Source organism: Mandrillus leucophaeus, unplaced genomic scaffold, assembly GCF_000951045.1.
Source record: "Mandrillus leucophaeus isolate KB7577 unplaced genomic scaffold, Mleu.le_1.0 Scaffold369, whole genome shotgun sequence".
NCBI classification, from domain to species: Eukaryota; Metazoa; Chordata; class Mammalia; order Primates; family Cercopithecidae; genus Mandrillus; species Mandrillus leucophaeus.
The window spans coordinates 1254013-1259231 of record NW_012103909.1 but is presented as its reverse complement, the minus strand read 5'-3'; positions in this window follow the sequence as shown (position 1 = coordinate 1259231).

Below are 5219 nucleotides of genomic sequence, written 5' to 3'. Positions count from 1 at the left end.
TATCATCAAAGATCTGTACCACAAAAGCTGCTATGAGAAATTTTCAGACTCCAAATGGAGCTGACCAAGATAGAGGCTGAGACTAGATAAATACTTTGAATAAATGCAAAAGACTTACTTTTTTATTCTTCTCTTAATTGCCTTAATATACAAGTTATAATTTAATACAAAAACGTAACCTTGTATAGTTATGTTTATAACACATGTAGATGCAAAATGTATGTCCATGGTACAACAAATTTGAGGCAAATTAAATATGAATATTATAAAATTTGTACATTTTGCATAAAGTGTTAAAATATTAACGCTATACTGAGATAAACAAACATAAAATAATCCCAACAGCAACCATACAGTAGATACAGAATGATATGGCAGAAAGTCCATTATTGGAATTTAAGTGGAATATTTTTTAAAAAGTTGAGCAATTCAAGAAAAAGAATAAAAATATGAAAGACAAATGGGAAAATAAAAAAAGAATCAATAGATATGGATGGAAAATTATAAATATAAATACAACTACATTACATCAAATATAAATTGAATTTACAATTCAATTAAAATGTACAGATTGTTCCAAATTGCCAGCCCAAACTCTAAAAACAAAAAATGATAAATCATGTAAAATTATTTCTTTCAATAAGATGCACTTCAAATGTAAAGACATGAATGACTCACAAGTAAAATATTAAAATATATCCCATGCAAATATTAAACATAAGCAAGCTAGTGTTGCTATATTAATATCAGATAAAATAAACTTGAAGACAAGCCATTTTACAAGAAGTAAAGAGGGTCATTTAATATAAATCTTTAAAAACTGTATCTTGAAGACTAATTTTTAATTGAGCCTAATCAATAATTCCCACTCATATCTCACATATTGAGAGTTTTATTATTATTCCATACCAGAAATTGTTTACTGACCTAGGATTTGTATATATTCAATATTTTAATGTATCTGATGGTTAGACTGTCATTACATAAAATATACTTTTGATCTTGTGCTGTATAGTCTTTAACTCCCATTTATTTATAGGTCAATGTTATAAGAGATAAGAGGCATTATTAATGCTGCATGACAGAGGCTAAAGAATTCTTGTTCTGTTCTGTACAGGCTCTTGTGGAACAATGAGAAATTAGAGAAAGAACAAGAGGTCATCTGCAGCCAAACCTGGTCAGAAGGATTATAGAACCTTTTATCTTTCTTTTGTTCCCTCAATCCTATTGTCATCATTCAATTAGAACTATTCTTTTGAATAGCTTTAATAGAAAATAAATGGACTTAACTTTTTTTCAGATTTATTGTGCCCTGCCTTTCAAAATAAATATTAGTCACTGAGCTAAGATATATCAGACAACATCAGGGATACTAAGTTATTAATCAAATGAATTTTAAAGTGAAAATGTGGATATCATAGGCTGGATGTAGGCTCTTACCTAGTGAGGATCTGTTAGACAAATAGTGCCTTGTTACTGCTAAAGCTAAACAAATATAAAAAGAAAGCAGAGATGGGTTCCCTTGCTCAGTTTAAGCCATGACTGACACAATCTATTCCTGTTACTACTAATCCTATAATACTTACTTAAGAATTCTTACCTTTAAAAAAATTGCTTTTCACAGAATATGTAACTATAAAAATGATGGCATGCTATTAGCATTGTCTATGTAGTCACCTTCTTCATACTTGGTAATATAAACCTATTAGTTAGGATGATCCTGCAACACAAGAAAAAAGAACATATTCCCCAAAATGAAAAGGAAACCAGAGTAACAGGTAATGAGTGTTGGCTGTTTAAATATAAGCTCAAATATTTGCCAGAACATGGGGAAATCATGTCAACAAGATTTACAATTACTGTCACATTTTCAAATCAAAAGATTGATAAAAATTAGGGATTGAATTTTCCTGTTTTATCTGAAGAAATGCAGTTGTATATTTTTTAAATATTAGCAAATATCTAACTAATACAAAATTAGTTTCTTTTCATTGATATTTTGAACATAATAATTTTAAATTTATAATTTAGATACCTAGTCTGATTTTTAAAATAATATTTGAAACCATTTAAAATGCTTAGCTACAAGTAGATAATAGTTGTTTTAAATCAGTTTTGAAAATCAAATTCCGAATTCAGTGTGAGTTTACAATTCTTTTATTCAAAGAATTTAAACATTGTGTTGGCATTATGTCACATGTTTGATTCAAACTAGGATTCCTTTCCATTGAAAAATGATTTTAATTGATGGCTTAATTTAAAGAATGACTCGTTTACTGAATTATTTGAATTTTGCATACAGATTAAAATAGTTCACATTAAGTAAGCAATATACCGTTTAACAGAGTTTTCTTTCTTGACTGGGGTTTACTATTATCAAAAATATTACATATGTTGTGAACATCTTCTGTATGAAGCATATGACACAGGACTTACTCACTGGTGAAACCATGGTAGGAACAACTGCCATAGAGGCACTCATGGGTATGCCAGCAGAGAAAACAGGTGACCCAAACCAAATATCTCCAAGAACTGGAACATGAAGAAGTCTCCACTTATAATGGCTTTGAGGTGTTGTCTCAGTCTGAGTCGTAACATTGCCCATGCTCCTGCTTTTATCCATTAAAGGAAATTTGAGTGATTTTTTTTTTGGAATAACTGTGCATAATACCTTTTAGAATGTGCTATGGAGCATAAAAATACAAAGTCCATGTCTGAAAAGAAGGACACCGACAAGAGATCAAGTCATACCTTATGATTACTAGCTTTGTGATATTTGCATAAGACATCATTTCTTTCAACTTCACTTTCTTCAATACCTTATACAGGTCTTGAGAGGATTAATGGAATAATAAACATAAAGTGATTAGCAGAAGACCCTTAGAAAAAGACAGCAGTTAGTTGTTATTATCATATTTCACTATGCAAAGTAGTAGTGATATTAGATGTTGCTGATGAAAATAGGAATAAAATACATATGTAAAATACATATATGAACAAGCTAAATATTAGACCATTCATTCTCAATCATTTCAAACCAACTTCTCATATATTGTAGTGAATTTGTTATCATGCAATGATAAACAGAGGAACTGTAACCCAACTTCATAGGCAGCTACAAAAAAATAATATAATGCCCTAACTGTATTAGGAAACATAAAAGCAAATTTAAGTTAAAAAATAATATGTCCTTTAATAATCACACCTTTGGGAGAAGACACAAGCGTTTGCATCATATTAAACAGACAATTGCCACTGATAGTGGTAGGTGAATGTCAAGAGTGGCATTGCCTTTGCTGATACAAGTTTGGGAAAATACTGAACAGTTTTTTATTATATGCCCCCAAATAAAAAAATATTTTCTGAATCTATACAGTTTTAATATTGTTAGAAAAGTATATGCATGCAAAATGTGGTTCCAGAAACATTTTACTTATATACAAAATATTAGTTCTAGGTTTTATCATATATACATACATATCAGATCATTCAAAATATGTACATGACAAAGGTCTATTTTTGCACAGTGCAGAATATCTAACAGTCCTCATCCATATACATTCAATGCCATCCACATGTGACAACAAAATGCTCATACAAATTTCGAGATGCCTCACTGAATGGCATTTTCCTTACTATGATACTCCCTTTTGTATAACACTTCCTATGACAACTGAGCAAAGAAGACATCTTTTTTGTTGTTCCAGCTTTGTCAAAGAAGGATATTAAAATTACGTGGCATTTAAAAAATTATCATACCTTGGGATTCAGATTTTGCAATGCCTTTCTTCTTTTTTCCCTTCCATTCTTCTCTCACTTCATATTTTCTTCTTTCTTTCAAACAATATTTATTAAAGAGTTATCATATTAAGAAGAATTCTATTTAGGCACTGATGATAGAATAGTGAACAAGAAAACAGATCTTCCCATTGTCATAAAGTTATGAGATGGAGAGGCTAGAAATGAATAGAAGTAATTACAATAAAGTGTGTGTGTGGGGGGTGGGTGGGTGTGTTAAATTGAAGATGAGATAATAAATCTGTACATCTAGATAGAAATATGAGATCTTTCGGTTAAGTGTGGATTAGAAAAAAAGGAAGGGACAAAAGGCAGAAGGAAGTGAGAGAGGCTCACAAGGTTGATGACTATTTTACAGAGGAAAGTTACTAATGACATCTCAGGAAGGACCACTTGAAAAATACTGATGTGACACTGTGATAAGATCTGAGGGAAACATTTGTCTGGTGAAAAAAATGTAAGAGTAAAGTTCCTAGGTAAGGCAGAACTGGCTTAACATGCTTAAGGAGTGAAAAGTAGCAAACCTATCTAACATGAAGTGTGTGATAATGGGAAGATAAATGAGAGATTAATTTGGAAAGGTCATGAGAAGACAGTTTGTACAGGGCATTGTAGGAGCTTAAACCTCTTTGTAAAGGAGATGAGAAGCTGTAAGAGGGTTTGATATTTAAAAGCATAACTCCAGACAAGGAATTGAGTAGAACTCTGTGAAATGGGAGATTGTATTGTTGAGGCTGTATGAAAGTAGAACAGACAGTATTTGATGATGTATTGGTGAGGTAGACAGAGTAAAATCAAACATCACGTTTGAGAATGAACATCTAGGTGAATAATGGTACACTTTACTGCAATACAAAAGACATGGGGAGTAGGTTGTGACAGGGACATGGTAGAGTTGAAACAAGATATTCGGAGACATTATGCTTGAATTTCCTATTCAATATCCAAGTGAAAAATCAAGCAGGAAGTAAAACCAAGTAAAATATATAAATTTTGAGCTTAGGCATGAGTCATTACTAGAGAAATACATCTATTTCTCATCAATAGTTTATGTGGATCTTTCGGAAATAAAAATGGAATCTAATAAAGGGATTTAACTACAAAAAATTACAAATATTTTCAAAAATATTAAACCATAAAATGGTTAAAATAGTTTAGTTGGGCAATATAAAATAAATATTTTATGATTGTTAACTAACAGTTATCACTACTTAAAGAGTATTAAAATATTTTCTGTCACTGAAATATAATAATTTCCACAACATTATCAGAAAAAATGCAAAAAGGAGGTTAATTGGTTTTCTCTAAGGTTAAGAGTAATAAACAAAGCTTTTACGTTATTTTGTGATTTCTCACAAAGGAGACATGCATGGTTTTTTAATTACAAAATATATTATTTGTGAAATAGGGTATCATAAAGA